Source organism: Solanum verrucosum, unplaced genomic scaffold (genome assembly GCF_900185275.1).
Source record: "Solanum verrucosum unplaced genomic scaffold, falcon-dt-bn FXZP01000218.1, whole genome shotgun sequence".
NCBI lineage: Eukaryota > Viridiplantae > Streptophyta > Magnoliopsida > Solanales > Solanaceae > Solanum > Solanum verrucosum.
Window position 1 is genome coordinate 531,282 of NW_026020464.1, and position 20,936 is coordinate 552,217.

The 20,936-nt window shown below is 35.0% G+C and overlaps 2 pseudogenes; both read left to right on the plus strand.

The window, feature by feature from the left end:
* The first annotated feature begins 1,798 nt into the window (after window positions 1–1,798).
* LOC125808898 (toMV susceptible protein tm-2-like) lies at window positions 1,799–4,923 on the plus strand (annotated as a pseudogene).
* A 151-nt stretch (window positions 4,924–5,074) lies between these two features.
* On the plus strand, window positions 5,075–15,531 carry LOC125808684 (toMV susceptible protein tm-2-like; annotated as a pseudogene).
* The last annotated feature ends 5,405 nt before the right edge of the window (window positions 15,532–20,936 follow it).

The window sequence follows — 20,936 nt, forward strand, 5'->3', positions numbered from 1 at the left end:
GTTAACTGATAAGTCAAACCGTTGAGTGTAATTTTATCCGTTCAATAAGCAACCCTCGTTAATGTATCAAACAAACATTCTTAAGGCTTAAAAAATGTCATTAAATTGTGCGAAATTGAACTGCCCTAAATTAATAATTTGTTCCAAAAAAGTCATTGTGGTCCAAGTACATATATTATTCATTTCTTTTTATATAGAAAATGCTTATTCTACTTCAATTAGAAAAAAATAATTATTTTCTTTATAAACACATTATTTCAAGGAAAAATAGTAAAAAATGTCCTTAAATTATGTGAAATGATTAAAAGTACCCTATGTTTATATTTTGATTCAAAAATACCCTTGCCGTCAAAACTTTGGTTCAAAAATGCCCTTGTCGGCAATACTTTGGTCCAGAAATTCCCCTATAGTTACTAAATGAGTGAAAAATGCCTCTATAGTTACTAAATGAGTCAAAAATGCCCTTTTTTGAATAAATATATATTATACTTTTTCTTTTTAAACAAATCTTCTTCCTAATTAAAATATTATTCAAGACTCATATTCTTGTTTTCTTTCTTTTAAAATCACTTTAACAAATAAAAATGTAGGAAATGATTTTTTTCTTCTTAATCTCATTTTATCAATTAAAATAGAATAACTTCATGTACCCTGTCGATGGATAACATATTTCATATATATAAGATCATAGTATATCCATCATTAATTTTTATTTATATAACGATAAAAAATAATTATAATAAAATAAGAATTTTTTTTTTTTTTTTTTTTGTGAATTGAAGTAGGATAAACATTTGCTAATTTAAAAAATATATATAATTAAAAAAAGAATGTGTTAAAAAGAAAATAAATGATATATTTATTTGGAAAATGAACATTTTTGACCCATGAAATAACAATGAGAGCATTTTTGGACCAAAGTATTGACAACAAGGGCATTTTTGGATCAAATCATAAACGGATGGCATTTTTGTTCATTTCACATAGTTTAAGGGTGCTTTTGACCATTTTTCCTTCTTTTAATAATAATAAGTTTTTATAGCAAATGATTAATCTACTTCAATTCGAAAAAGATTAAGAAATAAAAAATATTTCCTATTTTATTAGAATTTTTTGAATGTTAACCAAAGAAAAAATAATGATTTGATTACTATGATCTTATATATATGACCTATAGTATTGTTTAAAAATATACATAGACTTATTCTATTTTAATTGATAAAATAAAATTAACAAGAAAAAACATTTCTTTCCTACTTATTTATTAATTAAAGTTATCAGAAAAAAAAGAAGCAAAAATATGATTCTCTAAAAGTAATATTTTTCTGAGGAGTAGAATGTGTTGATAAAGTAAAGAAATAATATATTATTAAGAAAATGACATTTTGACCCATTAAGTAACAATAAGAACATTTTAAAACCAAATTTCATATAATTCAAGATAAAAAAAAATTGACCCTCTTCTGAATAAATTTTAATGAAAACATATAAATATTTAAACTTATTCATAAAAACAACATATTATGTTATATATAATTATAAAAAAAAATATGTGTATAACTTTTTTTACAAAATAAAAATCAAACCAAATATTTTTAAAAACCAATCTAGAACAAGCAAAACTTTTCGGAAAGCTTGGTCAACCACAATCTACTTATTAATTATTGAAAAAAGCAATTCTTAAATGAATGATAGAACACAAATTGTTTTTCTTTAAAACTGTTATAGTAAAAATATGCAGTTTTTGAGTCTTGAAAATTGGAATTCTTCCCTTTTATTGAAACAGATCGAAAAGAAGAAAAAACAAAAGATGGGAAAAATTGTTCTTTCTGCAGTTATCACCAAAGCAACAGAAGCAGCTGGAAATCTACTCCTTGAAAAATGGTCAAACTTGAATTCATTAGAAGAGAGCATGAATTGGCTCAAAACAGAAATGGTGCAAATTCAGTCTTACATTGTTGATGCAAGGGTCAAATTAACTCAAGGAGATTCAAGGGTGAAAAGCTTGATCAAATATATTGAACAACTTGCGGATGATGCAGACGACATCTTAGATGAATTCCTTCCCAAAATTGAACGCAAAGGAACAATTGGTTGTCGCGTTTGTAATGTTTCTTCTGCCAACAAGTTTGTCGCAGAGATTGAAAAGATAAAAAGAAGGGTTGCTGAGATTGATCGTTTGAGAACAACTTATGATATCACTGATACAAGTAACAACAACAATCAACTTGACTACATTCCGTTGGACCAGAGAGGATTATTCCTTCATGCTGATGAAACAGAGGTCATCGGTTTGGATGATGACTTCAATAAGCTACAAGCCAAATTACTTGATCATGATTTGCCTTATGGAGTTGTTTCAATAGTTGGCATGCCCGGTTTGGGAAAAACAACTCTTGCCAAGAAACTTTTTAGGCATGTCCGTCATCAATTTGAGTGTTCGGGATTGGTCTATGTTTCACAACAGCCAAGGGCGGGAGAAATCTTAACCGACATAGCCAAACAAGTTGGACTGACGGGAGAGGAACAGAGGCGTATCCAGGATTTCCGCAAGATGGGTGCACAATTACAAAAAAATGTATCTTAAATATAAATTTGATCAGTTTTACTTTTAGGTTTTTAATATGAACCATTAAATTTTAAAAATTATAGGTCCAAAACATATTATGCTACTAGTTTTAAATTTTAATATACACATTTGATTTAATTATATAAAAAATTTACAGTGCTAATTTTTTTAGGAATTTTCAATGTAACACACTTGAAAATTTTGAAAGATTAAAGGAAAAAAACAAAAGAATAATTAGTTGAAACGCCAAAAGTGTAACCAATAACCTCTTAGAGAGGTGTTAGTAAAAGACAAGATAGATATAAGATTTAAATTTCTATCCTCACTTAGAGGGGTACACCCAATCATCATCGTATTATTATATGATACTTTGAACGTGGGTTCACACATCTATATTTAAATATTTTATAAAAAATATAACACTACTATATATGATCTAGAGAGGGGAGCATGGGTTCACGTGAACCCACATCACCCCCTCTAGATACGCCCCTGGAGAGGAAAGGAAAGAAAACTTGGAGAACAACCTACGATCACTCTTGAAAATAAAAAGGTATGTTATCCTCTTAGATGACATTTGGAATATTGAAATTTGGGATGATCTAAAACTTGTCCTTCCTGAATGTGATTCAAAAATTGGTAGTAGGATAATTATAACCTCTCGAAATAGTAATGTAGGCAGATACATAGGAGGGGATTTCTCAATCCACATATTGCAACCGCTAGATTCAGAGAATAGTTTTAAACTCTTTACCAAAAAAATCCTTACTTTTGATAATAATCATTCAGTTGACTTGGTAAATATTGGTAGAAGTATAGTTGGTAGATGTGGTGGTATACCACTAGCCATTGTGGTGACTGCAGGCATGTTAAGGGCAAGAGAAAGAATAGAACGTGCATGGAACAGGTTACTTGAGAGTATGAGCCATAAAGTTCAAGATGGATGTGCTAAGGTATTGGCTCTTAGTTACAATGATTTGCCCATTGCATTAAGGCCATGTTTCTTGTACTTTGGCCTTTTCCCCGAGGACCATGAAACTCGTGCTTTTGATTTGACAAATATGTGGATTGCTGAGAAGCTGATAGTTGTAAATAGTGGCAATATGCGAGAGGCTGATGATTTGGCGGAGGATGTCCTAAATGATTTGGTTTCTAGAAACTTGATTCAAGTTGCCAAAAGGACATATGATGGAAGAATTTCAAGTTGTCGCATACATGACTTGTTACATAGTTTGTGTGTGGATTTGGCAAAGGAAAGTAACTTCTTTCACACCGAGCACAATGCATTTGGTGATCTCAGCAATGTTACTAGGGTGCGAAGGATTACATTCTACTCTGATAAGAATGCCATGAATGAGTTCTTCCGTTCAAATCCTAAACCTACGAAGCTTCGTGCACTTTTCTGTTTCAACAATAACAGTTGCCTATTTTCTCATATGGCTCACCTTAATTTCAAATTATTGCAAGTGTTGGTGTAGTCACGTCTCGAGATTGTTATCAGCATGTTACTATCCCAAACAAAATTGGGAACATGAGTTGCCTACGCTATGTGCGATTGGAGGGGGAAATTAGAGGAAAATTGCCAAATAGTATCGTCAAGCTCAAATGTCTAGAGACCCTGGATATATCTCATAGCGATAGTAAATTTCCTTTTGGTGTTTGGGAGTCTAAAAAATTGAGACATCTTTGTTACAGAGAAGAATGTTACTATGTCTTTTTTGTAAGTCCATTTTGCCGAATCATGCCTCATAATAATCTACAAACTTTGATGTGGGTGGATGATAAATTTTTATGAACCAAGATTGTTGCACTGATTGATAAATTTAAGAAAATTGTGTATAATGGATGTATCCGGTTCTACCATTAAGATATTATCAGCATTGAGCCCTGTGCCTAAAGCGTTGGAGGTTCTGAAGCTCAGATTTTTCAAGAACACGAGTGAGCAAATAAACTTGTCGTCCCATCCAAATATTGTCAAATTGGTTTTGTTTGGTTCTAGAGCAATGCTCTTGAACATTGAAGCATTCCCTCCAAATCTTGTCAAGCTTACTCTTGTCAGCTTGATGGTAGACGGTCATCTATTGGCAGTGCTTAAGAAATTGCCCAAACTAAGAATACTTACATTGCATAGGTGCAGACATGATGCAGAAAAAATGGATCTCTCTGGTGATGGTGATAGCTTTCCGCAACTTGAAGTTTTGCATATTGAGGATGCACGCGGGTTGTCCGAAGTTACGTGCATGGATGATATGACTATGCCTAAATTGAAAAAGCTATTACTTGTACAAGGCCCAATCATTTATTCCCCAATTAGGCACAGGGTCTCGGAACGGCTTGCAATGTTGAGAATATAAAAATCTCACAGGTACTATAAATAATTATTTACGTTTAATATCCATGATTTTTTGAAATTTGTATTTAGTTCATCAACTAAATATTCCATGTCTAATAAATTGCAGGGATGCCTTTGAAAATGATTAAGTCTGTGTTGGAGAGAATCTTCTGATGCTTGTTGGTATTATAATACTAATAATAAGAGAAAAAGTTTGATTGTTGTTTCAAGTTAATTGCTTGTGATTTGTAAAAACAAATTAATATTGTATTTCTCTTTGTTTTGTTTTATGTTTATTTATCTTTAATTAATGGAGTAATAAAATAATAATCTTTTTCTCAATAGAAAAAAGTAGACCTTATTTGGCTCTGAGTTACAATGATTTACCCATTGCATTAAGGCCATGTTTCTTGTACTTTGGCCTTTTCCCCGAGGACCATGAAATTCGTGCTTTTGATTTGACAAAATGTGGATTGCTGAGAAGCTGATAATTGTAAATAGTGGCAATATGCGAGAGGCTGAAAGTTTGGCGGATGATGTCCTAAATGATTTGGTTTCAAGAAACTTGATTCAAGTTGCCAAAAGGACATATGATGGAAGAATTTCAAGTTGTCGCATACATGACTTGTTACATAGTTTGTGTGTGGACTTGGCTAAGGAAAGTAACTTCTTTCACACCGTGCACAATGCATTTGGTTATCCCAGCAATGTTGCTAGGGTGCAAAGGATTACATTCTACTCTGATTATAATGCAATGAATGAGTTCTTCCGTTCAAATCCTAAGCTTGAGAAGCTTCGTGCACTTTTCTGTTTCACAAAAGACCCTTGTATATTTTCTCAACTGGTTCATTTTGATTTCAAATTATTGCAAGTGTTGGTTGTAGTCATGCCTCGAAAATATAACGATCGTATCATTATCCCAAACAAAATTGGGAATATGAGTTGCTTACGCTTTTTGAGATTGAAGGGGGATATTGATGCAAAACTGTCAAATAGTATTGTCAAGCTCAAATGTCTAGAGACCATAGATATTGAAAAAAGTGGCATTGAACTTCCTTGTGGTGTTAAGGAGTCTAAACAATTGAGACATCTTCGTTATGGACGTTCTAGACAAGCATCTAACGGTTGGTGTTCTATAAGCCCATTTAGCCGAAACATATTCTCATTGCCTCCTAATAATGTACAAACTTTGATGTGGTTGGATGATACACTTTTTGAGCCGAGATTGTTGCACCGATTGATCAATTTAAGAAAACTAGGTATAGAAAAAATATTTGATTCTATTGTTAAGATTATAAGAGTTGTATATGATTATGAAAAGATTAAGTATTATTGATACAATGTGTGGTATTTATACATGAACAAGTATAGAAGATAAAGGAGTCTGTTGAACATCAGAGACCTAAAGAGAAGAGAAATAACTACGTATATGACTCAAACATACTAACGTACTAGGACTCTATATCATTATCCTTATCATGCCCCCTCAACATCGGCTCAATTTGCTGGAGACCGATGTTGCTAACAAAGTGGACAAATGTCATGCCCCGAGCCTACACCCTGGACGTGACCGGCAGTCGAAGACCATTGCTGGCCTCCAAGCGAACCCTTGTCCTGGCTTTCTTAACTCAGCGGAAACCTCACTCAACAGAATAACTCCATGCAATGCAAGGACATAAAATAACTTAACTGATAAGATCTGGCCAAAAAGGCAACTCGAGTCCCAAAATAGAATATTTACATATATATATAGATGAGAGACTTAAAACTAACTAACTGACTGACTGTCTATGAAGCCTCTATAATACTGAGATGGATGTTGGGACAAACCCCGCAACATCCTAGTAAAACAAAACTAAGAGAACAGAACAACCGAGTCCTCCGGAAAGCAAAGAGGCTCACCACTGACTCTGGAGTGCTCAACTGGATCAACGACGTGCTGGATGCTGATCCTGGGTACCTGCGTCTGCATCATAATAAGATGCAGGCCAACTGGCATCAGTACATGGAATGTACGAGTATGCGAGCTGGAAAACTAGACCACAACTTAAGCTTGAAAGGAGTACAAGAGAGCACATACCTTGGCTCTGTACGACTCATGAATAACTGAACTCATATATAAAGCAATAAGACACATGCAATATATAAAGCTTGTAAAACAGTATAAACAACTTAGTTCGTTAATGATAAAACAATAACAAGCTCAACTTTACTTATATAAAAGTAATATAACTTTAGTGGGAGATTCTTTAACCGACAACCATCACTATGAGCCCTAGTGGTGATACAACGTCTTACCTTCACGTTGCCCAAGGACCATCTTATACCTTGTTGTGATATAGGACCTTACTTTAACTTAGTGGATCCACTAGCTTAACTTTCGTGATCATCTAAAAAGTATGACCCCAGAAATCCCATGTTGGCTCATGGTTCTTATGGAGAGTTGAGTTAATATGAACTCGTGTCCCCAATTTGGTGCTCAATACTACTCCCAAAAATACTTTGGCTCATAAGTGCTTTTAAACACATCTTTCTTTAGTTGAGATAATTACTCAAAACTTAGCCCAAAGGCTCTTTTTGGAAAACATGGTTCCCCTCTTACTCAAATGTAAAAACATTTATAAACTTCTTGGGGAATACTTAGTTCCCTAATAGCTTTTGAGAAAAGAACTCAACTTTATAATCTTGACTTAACTTGAAACTTGAGACTCTTTACTTAGCTTGAAACTTTATACTCTTTACTTGACTTGAAACTTGAACCTTAAAACGAAGGTAAAACGTTTAATAACGAATCTTGAAAAGCTTTAGAGACTTGCTTGGACTTACTTTTTAACTTTAAGTGACTTGACTCTAACTTCACTTTGACTTGATACTAACTCGCCTTGAATTGGATTATGGATTCAAGGTATATGATCACACGTTTATGGATGAGTTCTTGACGTTTAGACCTACCTCGGAGTGTTGGAAACAACTATGAAACATAGGTACAATGCCAAGGAACATGCATGAAAAAGTGGGGAATGAATGGGGAAACTTCGCGTCCTTGGCGCTCTGCAAGGCGCGGGGCGCCAGCCCTCAGAGCTCAGAAGGAAAGCTGGGGCGCACTGCTAGGCGTGGCGCCCCAAGGGGAGAAGTTTAGAACACTTCTTGGAGCGCGACGCGCCACCCCTTTTTCCTGATAACTTCGACTTTTCTCCTTCATTTCTCCAACTCTAAAACTTCTCAACCTCAAAGGTTCCAGCCCCAAATACTTAGAATCATAAACCCTTCAACATACAATAGATTTCAACTCAAAAACACAACCGAAAACATGTCCCAAATCAACAAGGAACTTCAACAACACAATCAACAACATCAACAATACAACCAACAACTTCAACCACACAACCAATCTTTTCTTGAAAATAAAATGAGTTTGGCGTGTGGGGGAAAGAACCAACCCAACACTATGAACTCACATACCCAGTAGGGATCACCCCCAACAATATCCACGACGATCTTTGACGAAACCTTGCTTGATCTTCTCTTTCTCCTCTTCTTCTCCTCTTCACTCACAAACCCTCACTCTCACTCTTACTCTTTAAAATGTGATCTAAAAATCATTCTAACACAACAATATAACAAAAAGAATTGGTTAGGGAAAAAACCAAAATACCCTTAAAATTTTTGAACAGACTTCCCTGCCAACTGCCCAACTTCCAAAGGGCAAAACTCACTCATACGAACTTGGAATCGAGTAAACTCAGTGGCGTTGGAAATATCATTCCACGAGCTTCGTAACCATAACTGGAAATACACCTAACTCATCCTGAGCTAGGAGTTATGACTGCTCAAAGTTGGCCAAAAACTCACTTTTACCCATACTTAACCAAATTTTCTAGATTTTGAATTCCTTCCAAAAAATGACTATTTCCAATTCTAAGCCTCTTCATAGTTACTTCAAATTGTCGGATGTTACAACAAAGGACCTTCTGGGAAGTGCTTTAGTTAAGACATCTGCTAGTTGAGCTCTTGTTGGAATGTGATGAACTGAAATTTTTCCACTTTCCACTTGGTCATGGACAAAATGAAAGTCAATTGCGACATGTTTCATTCGACTGTGAAAGACTGGATTACGGCACAGGTAAGTGACACCAATGTTATCGCAAAAGACCTTAGGGGGACAAGGCAGCGTGACCCGAAGTTCTTGCAGTAGGTTGGTTAGCCAATTTAGCTCAGCTATAGCACTTGCTACAGCCCTGTATTTTGCTTCTGTTGAAGATCTGGCAACAGTGCGTTGCTTGTTGGAGCACCAACTAATTGGATTCTTTCCAAGAAAAATAACGTAGGCTGAAGTGGAGTGTCTAGTATCGGGAATACCACCCCAATCTGCATCTGAGTATACAAGTAACTGAGAAGAGGTACCACGTTTGAAGTGAAGTCCATAGGTTATGGTTCCTTTTAGATAACGAAAAAGCCTTTTTGTTGCTTGCCAATGCTTAGTTGATGGAGAGTGTTGGAATTGAACGAGCTTGTTTACCGCAAAGCATATATCTGGCTGTGTGAAAGTGAGGTATTGCAATGAGCCAATGACCTACCTATTAAGTGTAGCGTCTGCCGAAGGAGAACCGTCATCCAAGGATAAAATTTCACTTGTGGACAGAGGAGTGCTCACACTGTTTGTATCCAGCTTATTGAACTTGCCGAAGGAGAACCGTCATCCAAGGATAAAATTTCACTTGTGGACAGAGGAGTGCTCACACTGTTTGTAACCAGCATATTGAACTTGCTGAGTATGTCCGCAATAAAGCTACTTTGTGTGAGAGTCAATCCATGATCATGCTAGATAACTTCAACACCTAGAAAAAAATGTAAAGGACCAAGATCCTTAATGGAAAATCTATCACCCAACAACTTAATTGTTGCATAAACTTGCGAGTTGTTAGAGCCTGTAACAACAATATCATCAACATCGATCATAACAATAATGAGAGAATTATGAGACCATTTGATGAATAAAGAATCATCAAATTTGGAACGAGCAAAGCCACATGATAAGAGGAACTTCTTTATTTTAGTATACCATACGTGTGGTGCCTGGCGAAGTCCATAGATAGATTTGTGTAGTTTACACACGTGATTAGGGAATCGGGGATCTACAAATCCAGGTGGTTGTTGCATGAAAATGACATCATGTAGAGTACCCTGTAAAAAGGCATTGTTTACGTCAAGTTGACACAACGGCCATTTAAGAGACACAACTAGGGACAAGATAAGGCGAATAGTTGTGGTTTTAATAACTGGACTAAAGGTGGAATGGTAGTCAATTCCAAGACGCTAATGAAATCCTTTTGCCACTAATCTAGCTTTATAACGCTCTATGGATCCATCAGGCTTGTGCTTGACACGAAACACCCATTTGCACCCAACTACGTTTTGAGAGGGAATAGATGGAACCAATGACCAAGTTTTATTTTTAAGTAAAGCGATGTGTTCTTCTGTCATAGCAGCATGTCATTCAGGATATTTGGATGCTTGACTAAAGGTATTTAGGGTAAGCGGAAGGTGTTTTACAGTGGAGTTTGCAAGGTAATCAAAAATCACTTTGGTTTGAAAATATTATGTTGAGACCTAGTTACCATTCGATTTGATGGTGTTTCAGGAGTTGGTTGTGGAGATGCATATGGACTGTTATGTTGAAAAGGAGAAAAAGATAGAGAATGTGTAGGACTTACAGTGGAGTCGGTTGGCACGTCATCTTGATGGCCCTGAGTGTGTGATCCACAAGTAGACATGGAGTTGACCAAATCAGTAGTAGCAGCAATTGGAATTTGGTCTGCAACAATATGAGGTGAAAGAGATTGTGAGGAAGAGGAAGAGTTGGAGGAGTCATCTGGACACAACCATTTTTCCATGTGCGAGACTTGTGGATGAGAGAACTGAGGATAGTTGGTTGTGAATGGAAAAATATGTTCAATGAATACAACATGCCTAGAGATATAGATTTTTAAAGTGGCAAGGTCTAGGAAAGCATAACTATTAGTGGCAGCGGAATACCCCACGAACACACAAGGATTGGACTTGGAATCAAGTTTGGCTGACGTGTAGGGCTTTAACCATCGATAACAAAGACAACCAAAAACCCTTAGTTTAATAAGGTTTGGGGTAGTACTAAAGAGACACTAAAAATGGACTTGATTTCTCTCATATAATCACTGATTGAACGTGCGTCTCGTTTGACATTCACCAGAGAATCGCGCAAACTGAAAATTCGTGATTGTGATTTGCTCGCATAAGTTGTTTGGAGAATATCCCAAGCTTCTTTGGCAGTGGAAGCATGGGCAATTAGGGGAGCGATTGTAGCGTCAACGGATGCCATAATGGCATTGCGAACAAGACTGTCTTGTCGCTGCCACAATCTCAAGTTGGGGTTAAGGATTTGGGTATTGTCTTTGTCCATAATGTGCTCAGTTGGTATCGGAAGTGAACCATCAACAAAAGTAAGAAGATCGTAGCCAAACAATAGAGTGGTAACTTGGAATTTCCAAGTTGGATAATTTGCACTTCCTGTTAGCTTGAAGGATAGCTGAGATGCAGGGTTAAAAGAGTTCAGTTGAGAGGGCTGAACTGTAATGACCCTCTTGGTCATTTCTGTGTCTTGCCTTCTGTGTGTCGTTTAGAGCGTTCCTATAGCGACCCCAAGTCATTTATGACTTGCTGAGACTGACAGTTCGGTCACCTGGTCGTTCGTTTGGTCTTGGTGCGATTTTTTGTGTTTTGGAGCTTATGAACCTTGAACGATCAATTTCGATCAAAAGTTCAAGAAAATGACATCGGAATCCAATTCTGACGATTTCATCAGCTCCGGAAGGGTCACTTTAGGCTAGTAGCATGGTCGACATGACTCCCGAGGTTTTCAGTGTGAGTCGGTGCGATTAGGCGTTTTAGCCTTTGAAATTTGGCTTAAGGTTGACTTTGGTCAACATTCTGAGTAAACGCGCTCGGATGAGAATTCCGTCAGCATGGTTAGCTCCGGAATGTCGAGTTTGGTCTATATTGACCTTTCTTTTGTGTCTGGAGGTTTTCGATTTCTTTCCGAGCCTTTTGTGGGTTTTGATTTAAAAGAGCTTTTGGAAGTGGGACCCACTTTTTATCGAAATGACCTCTGATGGAAATTTTGACTGCGCCGTTGAGTCTGGAATATCGAATTTGGTATGGTTGCATATCTCGTTTGCGTGCACGGGGTTCCGAACGAGTTCGTAGCACCCCGTCGGAGTTTTTTGTTTTTGGGAAATTGCAGAAATTTCTGCAATAAATTGCAGAAAATCAGCCAACTTTCCCAAACTTCAAACCCTCATCTCTCTCTCATCTCTCAATCGATTTGGGTGATCCAAAAGGCTAAGCTGTGAGATTTTTCGAGGACAACGTGTTGGTGAGCTCGAATAGTGATTTGGAGTCCCCGTTTGAGGTAATTTTCGAAAAATACCTGCTGCCACACCCTTTTTGTGAACTTGATTTTGGGAATTTTTGATACTTGATATTTTAGTCATTTTAGGTCCGATTTCAGTGATTTTTGAGGCTAACTTGAGTGGTTTTTTGAGGAGAACATTGTGATGTTGCAGATTTTACTGTAGACCGCCCGTTTTTGGTAAATACGCTGAATTAGCTGCTGTCCCATTTCTAATTTTTGAGAAAATTTGGGTTTTAGTTGCTTGTTGATATTGTGTTGTTCCCGAGCCCCGAATTGTGTCCCATTATGGGACATGAGCTGGGGGAACTGGTTAGGACCCACTTTTAGGGTTAATTTCGGAATTTTCAGCATGGGTCCCACGATTCCCGTTTTGACTCCAAAATTGACCCGTCTCCGTTTGTTGTGATTTTGGTGTCTAAACGACTGTATTAACGTTGTGACTCTATTTTTGATAGTGGGTCAGCGTTTCGAGGACGTTCAGAAAGGGAAACCTCCGGAGAAGTGATTTTTGGAGAGTGTGTGATCGGCTTTAAGGTAGGCTATGGTTTCCTTCTCTTAGATTGAGCTCGAGAATGTGAATGCATGTTGATTAGTTGGGATTTGGGTTGGGTAGTTATTGAATCCTACATAGGTGTTAAGAAATCATGTTTTCGGCCTATTTCGGGGATTATCGGGTAACTGTGAGCATGCTTTGTGTTATTAACGGACCCTCCTCGCTATGTGGGGTGCTTACATGCTTAATTCTTGTCTATTTGAAGCATTTGGGCCTTAGTTTAGGTTTGACTAGGGCTTGCCTTAGAAATACATGATTCGGATCCGATAGGCCTTAGTTCTGCCCTGACGTCGCTCGGTCGGCTTAGATCCCTGTAGACTGGTGTAGTAGACTTGAGTCTGATAGTTTGGGCCTTAGTTAGGCGATACTCTTTCTCCGACTTTAGTTATCCTTATTTTTCCCCGATGTTACGGCTTCACGAGTTACGTCGGTGACACTAATTCTACTTCGCGATTTGAATTTGATTTTCGATTTGGTTCCAAGGACTTACATTGATTGGCTAAGTATGGACGGCGTTCCACGGACATTTATGAGTGTGGATCGATTATGACTCTTTCAGCAGTTATATTGGCACCTTTATAGAGCATCCGGTTTAGGGCCCGGCCTCTATTGCCCAGATACTTATATAGAGCATCCGGTTTAAGGTCCGGCCTCTATTGCCCAAATACTTATATAGAGCATCCGATTTAAGGTCCGGCTTCTATTGCCCAGATACTTATATAGAGCATCCGGTTTAAGGTCCGACCTCTATTGCCCAGATACTTATATAGAGTATCCGGTTTAAGGTCTGGCCTCTATTGCCCAGATACTTATATAGAGCATCTGGTTTAAGGTTCGGCCTCTATTGTCCAGATACTTATATAGAGCATCCGGTTTAAGGTCCAGCCTTTATTGTCCAGATACTCATATAAAGCATCCGGTTAGAGTTCCGACATCAGATACTTGATACTTGTGATTGGTTACTTGGGTACTTCTGGTGAGCATCCGGTTCGAGGTCCGGCCTCCGTACTGTCAGATTCTACTAATTAGTGTTGAGGTGTTGGTTCGATGTTCTTCGTTCTTGGGTTCTTTTATGCAATTCTCTTTAGTTATAGTTATTCTGTGTACTCGTCGGGCTTATGGGGGTCCGTTCAGGTTTTTATTTAACTTGCGCACGAGTGTACCTTCTGGGCTTATGGGGGCCCAGTTAGGTGTAGTTAGCTTATAGATTACTTTAGTTAGTTCTTTGTACACTTGTGTGCATTCCATTGTTACTTAGATTTCCGCTCTTGACCCTCGGTTTGTATTATTCCTTCTTTTCATATTGCCTTTACTTTTCAAGTTCAGTCGGCCTATGATGCCTACTGGGTACCGGTTGTTTTGGTACTCATGCTACGCTCTGCATCTATTTCGTGATGCAGGTCCGGGCACTAGTAGCCAGCGTTGATCGAGCTTGGAGCAGACTGATCCGGAGACGGGAGTGAGCACACGACGTTTTGTACTATTTCAGTCTTCATCTGTATATATAGACTTGTCTTTTACCTTTCGAGACAGTCCAGTCTTTGTTGTCCACTTTTGGGACTTGTACTCATTTTGTTAGTAGCTCTGTACTAGTGACTTCCAGGTTCTGGGAGGGATCTTTATTTGTATATATGTTTTTGGGTTTGCTTCCGCCTGTTTATATTGTTATTTGCCTACTCTTGTTTAGTTTCTACCCTCAGACCCATTACTTATTGTTCCGGGTTACGGGGTGGCTTACCTACTGGTGGGTTATAGTAGGTGCCATCATGACTTGAGAAATCGGGTCGTGACATGAACGACACCCCCTTGATTGAGAGTGACTGCTGGAGAGTTAGGAGAGGAGGAAGTAGTAGGCATTCTGGAGAAAAAGGAGTTGGAATCTGGAAAAAAAAAAAGGAAGACGATCGGATATACTAGTCAGAGTGTTTAGAAGGCTCTTGATACCATATAAGAGTTGTATATGATTATGAAAACGTTAAGTATTATTGATACAATGTGTGGTATTTATACATGAACAAGTATAGAAGATAAGGGAGTCTGTTGAACATAATAGACCTAAAGAGAAGAGAAATAACTACGTATATGACTCAAACATACTAACGTACTAGGACTCTATATCCTTATCCTTATCAAAGATACTATCAACATTGATCCCTGTGCCGAAGGCCCTGGAGGTTTTGAAGCTCAGATTTTCCTATCCAAATATGGACAAGATAAGTGAGAAAATAAACTTGTCGTCCTATCCAAATATTGTTAAGTTGTATTTGGATTACCGCCTAATACCCTTGAACTCTGATGAAGCATTCCCGCCAAATCTTGACAAGCTTACTCTTATCCGCTTTACGGTAGACGGACATCTAGTGGCAGTGCTTAAGAAATTGCCCAAATTAAGAATACTTAAAATGTGTTGATGCATTCATCATGAAGAAAAGATGGATCTCTCTGGTGATGGTGATGGTGATAGCTTTCCGCAACTTGAGGTTTTGCATATTCAAGAATCAAATGGGTTATATGAAGTAACGTGCAGGGATGATGTCAGTATGCCTAAATTGAAAAACCTATTACTTCTACAAAGAAGGGGCAACGTTAGGCTCTCGGAACGTCTTGCAAAGCTGATGAGAGTATGAAAATCCCAATGTGTCAACAGGTACTTAGTTATTTACTTTTAATATCTCAAAATAAGCTAATTTGTATTTAATTCATCAACTAAATATTTTATGTCTAATAATATATTGCAGATGCATTTCAGAATGATTAAGTCTTTGCTGGAGAGCATCTTCTATGCCTGTTTGTATTTGAAATAAATAAATTAAATGTTTGATTGCTTTCTCAAGTTGATATATTTGTGGTTTGTAAAAGATCTATTTATTTGTTGTAGTGTCTTATGTATATATACCTTTGGAATAAGTAGTATCTTTAGGGGTGTTTGGATTGACTTGAAAGTTGGTAAAACCTATTTTAAGTCCGTTTTTTACTTTTGAAAATGTTTGGCAAATTTAAAAAATAACTTAAAATAAGTCAAAAATGAATTAAAATAAGTTAGGAAGTGTTTGACAAGGTCAAAAATGACTTAAAATAAGTCAAAAACCAAAAGTAGGTATCCCCTACTTTTTAGTTTTTATTTTTTAACTTAAAAGTCATTTCTGTTTGACTTTTTATTTTTGACTTAAAAACTACTTTTTTAAGTCAATCCAAACACTCTTTTGTTCTTCAAGAATCAATGCTCACAATTCTAGTTTTGTAAAGTAATTTATTCATTGTCTTATCTATATCTACCTTTACATATGCACACTCTTCATGAGATCGACACCAATCTTTGTTGGGTTTATAATTGCTTCGAGTCTACGATTGTATTTACATTTCATTTTAAAGTGTAGAATTGGTCATGATCAGGATATAACTCCAGCATTCAATAATTTGAAGAAAAAATACCAGTATAGTTTAATCGATTTTTTATTTATGTATTTTGGTTTTATTTATGTCAAATACAAGGTATACATCCTTAAAGAATAAAATTTCTACACATTTCATCCCCAAACTATAAAAGATTTCAACATAAAAGTTTTAAAATTCATCTAACAAGGTATCATGAGGAGCTGGCCTTCCTTGTAATGACTTTTTGTTTGCTAAAGAATTTCACAAAATTAAAAATCTCTCACAATCAAAGTTAGAAGGCTAGCTACGTATACGATAAAATCTTACAATTTAGCTAAAATCATATGTTTGTGTTAAAAATTCATTGAATATATATAATTAAATAATTTATTTAAAATCATAAATTATCTTTTTTATAAAAAAAATAAATTAAAGCTCATGAACTCAAAATTTTAAATTCGGATCTGCTCACAACACTAAATACCCAACAATAACAATTGAGTTTAAGCAAACAATGTGTTTCTTAGATCGACAGAGCATATATGATACACATGACTTCTATGGACTTTCACGCGGAGACATATCAAGAATTTAAATTTATGGATTCAATTTTAAAGATTTTTGATATTGAACAAATTTAAAATATGAGTTTAAATTTATCATATTTTATAATTTTTATATAAATTTATGTATGGCGTTAAAAATATTAAATTCAGAAGAATTCGTGCCCCAACTCTACATCCGGCACGTGCTTCCACGCAGGGACGAAGCTACAGCCATCCAAGGGTGGTTAGCTAAACACCCTCCGCCGGAAAATTAGATATAGTCAAATTTTGGATGTAAGGAATAAAAAATTGATGCATGGCGCAGTGGTTAAGCGTGTTCATTTCCACCCCAGGTGCGGGGGTTCGAATCCCCCATAGCGCACAACATTTTTTGTATTATTTTGAGAGCAGAACACAACCTCACACACCATTATTATGTTCCTCATGTTTCTTAATTATTAATATTACAATTTTAAAAGTATAGAGTAACATTTATGAATACATTATTTTAATTTTGAATATTTAGATATCATGTATTTCTAATTTTTATTTAGGATATAATGCACTTTCAAATGGTGAAAACAAAAAAGCCAACATTTTATTTTAAAATTTTGTGTTTATATATATGTTAACTTTAAACCCAAAGCTAAAATCAATACCTGCGTTTTATCTTCTTCTTTTTAAAAAAAAAAAAATAATTCTACTGGTGCGATTTATGTTTCGTAAAGCTAGACGAATTTGTTTATCAATATTTCACTTTAAAAACAATAATCATATAAAATCAATGCATCAAAAAAATAAAAAACTCGATTGTTTATAATTGATATTGACAAATGTTGAGATCGTTCATGGTAGAATCCCTAGGTTAAACAAATAACATTCAACTCACTTATTAAAAAAAAAAAATTCTTAACCACCCTTGATAAAATTCTGGCTCCGTCACTACTTCCACGACATTCATGAACTTGTGTTGTCCTTCTCACAATAGCTCTTTGTTTCAACTCTCAACTATAAGTCTCTATTTATTTCTATTTTTATTATGATGACAAAGAAGTATACCTATATTATTAATTGGTCCCGTTCTAATTTGATGTGCAACATCATCATCATTTGCCATGTCTCTTTGAGTAATGGACCCAAGGTACTTGAAGGTCTCTCTTTCTTGATTATGACTAGTGTATCGATCTTCAATTTCACTTCCGCATCATACAGCGTGCTACTAAACTTACACTCTAGGTATTCTAATTTGATCCTTCTTAACTTGAAAATTTTAGACTTTAGAGCTTCTTTCCAAAACTTTTAATCTATCATTAACTCCATCGCACGTCTTGTCAATCAATATTAGGTCATTTGACATCTGGAAATAACATACACTATATATATATGACACCTCACTTTAGATATATCGTGTCAATTAATCCATCGACAAAAAGGAACGTGCTAAGAACTGATTCCTAATGCAATTCCATCCTAATCGAGAAGTGTTCTAACTCACATCCACTATTCTAATCCAGATAATGTGGTAAAACAAATTAAATTACAATTAATAGGCTTTTTTTTTTCTTTTTACGAACGTCTCTCAATTTATAGAAGAAATAGCAATGTGCTAAAGTTCTCCTTACATTTTACTCTTTCCTTTCTGTAATATTCTGATTCACTTCTCGAAAATTAAATTATATGGACTTTAATCAATATTTAAATGTGTATTGTTTTTACGATCATATATGATATTAATTATATGAGGGGAGGGGAGGGGTGTGATTACCATATATAGTATTTTGTATAGTTTTTAAATATTTAATTAAACTAATCAAATTTAACTTCAAATATGAGTCAAATTATATTATTATATACCTCTAGAAAAGGCAACTATTTGGGGGTGGTTGAAGTAAATATTGTAATGGGATGACCTACAAAAAGTGCATATTACAGTTGTCTAGTTATATAGTACACTATATATAGTATTATATTATGTGCATCTGGTAAAATATTTAATATTGCACCTCTAAAATTGGTACGTATATTTATTTGCACCCTATTTTTCATCTTTTGCAATGAAGGAGATGGCTTAAATATGGGTAATGGATAACATGCAACTAGGGTTTGCATATATCTGATAAGGTTGTAGTAGAATAGTAAGTATCCCTCTATTTTAAATCAGAGGCTTTATTTGAGTTCTCCTATGTATGAAATTGTCTTCGTTAAAAAGCACGTCACCTCTCAATCTGGGGCTCCTGACGCGAAATTGGATTTAGTCAGACTTCAATGAGGGTACTAGCCACCGGGTAGGAAAAAATGAATGTACTTGTCATGTTTCGCAAAATTAATTTGATTAATTTTCGGAATCAGGTTGAATTAAATTAATTCAATATTTTAAATTTTAAATTTGGATGTTCAAAAATCATACGATCAATCTTTCTCATATAAATATAATGAAAAAATATATTATAAATATTAATCAAAGTTTATATAACAAATATAAATGAATGGAGAGAGTAATTTATTGCAAAATTAATCACACAACTACCTCAATGTGGACAATAAAACGCCACAAATAACTTGCAATGAATTTCTCCAACCACCTAATTTAAAGCCTTGCCACCTATGTATACTTTTTTCTCCATTAATTATAAGACTTATTAGCTCTTTAATTACTTAGATAACGACTATTCTTTTATTCCATTTTATATATGGAAAAATTGAATTCCTATATAAGATAAGTTTAAAATATTTTCAGCTAGAGAACAACTGTTGCGGTCCAAATTAATGTTAGTGGTTTTGGAAGCTAAAATTGATTTATAGTGGAGATCTCGAGTTCAAATTTTAGGTGTAAACTCACATTTAGTTAATAGGAAGAGTTTTACTTCAAAGTGAAATTATCACACGTAAATTCAGATTATTCGAATCCTAAAATAGATATTGCAGATCAGATAAACAAATAATATAGGTCTTGAAATATAAGATAATAAGAGTTGGATAATTTCATGTAAACCTTCTTAAATTCTCCTACGCGGGACTAGAAAATGAGCAAAAGTGGCATCTCAATCATGCAAAAAGTTTATTCAAAAAATAAATAAATTAGGAGCCTTGTGCATTAAACTCTGATTATTCGAAGAGTTCAAGAAATGACAAGATCATAAAGATCTATTTATGTAGTCTTATTTTATATTTCTACAAAAATTATTTTCATAACTCAAATTTATACCGACCTGCTGATCACACATCAACAATTAATTAGCACACAGTACTTCATTCCTTAATATTTTTGTCATGATGAAAGATTTTGAAAGTTTTGAATACTGTCCAAATCGTGAGGGAAAAAACCTCTATATCACACAGCAGAAAATAAAAACATTAAAGCAATAAAAAAATAAGAATAGACAAAGCCACATAGCAATTTTATTTTTTTTTGTCAAAAAGAAGTAAATAGCATATAACAAAAAAGTTTTTTTTTTTTTCAAACAATACTTCCTCTATTTTCACTTTATATTAAAATATTTATGATAATCATCATTAAACTAGAAAAAAATTATTAAATATTTTGGTGATTATACAAATTATAAGTTAGATATTCATAACTTCTTAAAAATTGGGCGAATTAAGTTATTAGGATCCCATTGACATCAACCTAATAACATTTGAGTGAGTCATCATTTATCAACTCACTCTATTTAGTTTTAATCGGCTCAAATACAATTCAACTCGCTCATTTCACAACCCTATCATCTATCAACATATGCACCTATATATATATATATATTATCATCTATCAACATATGCACCTATTAAGTATAGCATGAGCTATATATATATATATAAATTATTGCTAGTTTATTACTCCCTCTGTTCACTTTTAATTAATTGTCATGGATTTCTTTTTTAGAGTCAAACGATAAGAACTTTGACTAGCATTTTACGATATATTTTTTCATCATATTGATATGCAAAAAAAATTGCAATTTATAGAACTTTTCATATAGTTTTTGAATATCTAATTTTTTGTTTAAATATCAAATTAATATAATCTAATTTATCTTTGAAAATTAGTCAAATTAATTTTCAAAAAGCGCAACATGACAATTAAAAGTGGGCCGAGGGAGTATCTCACACAA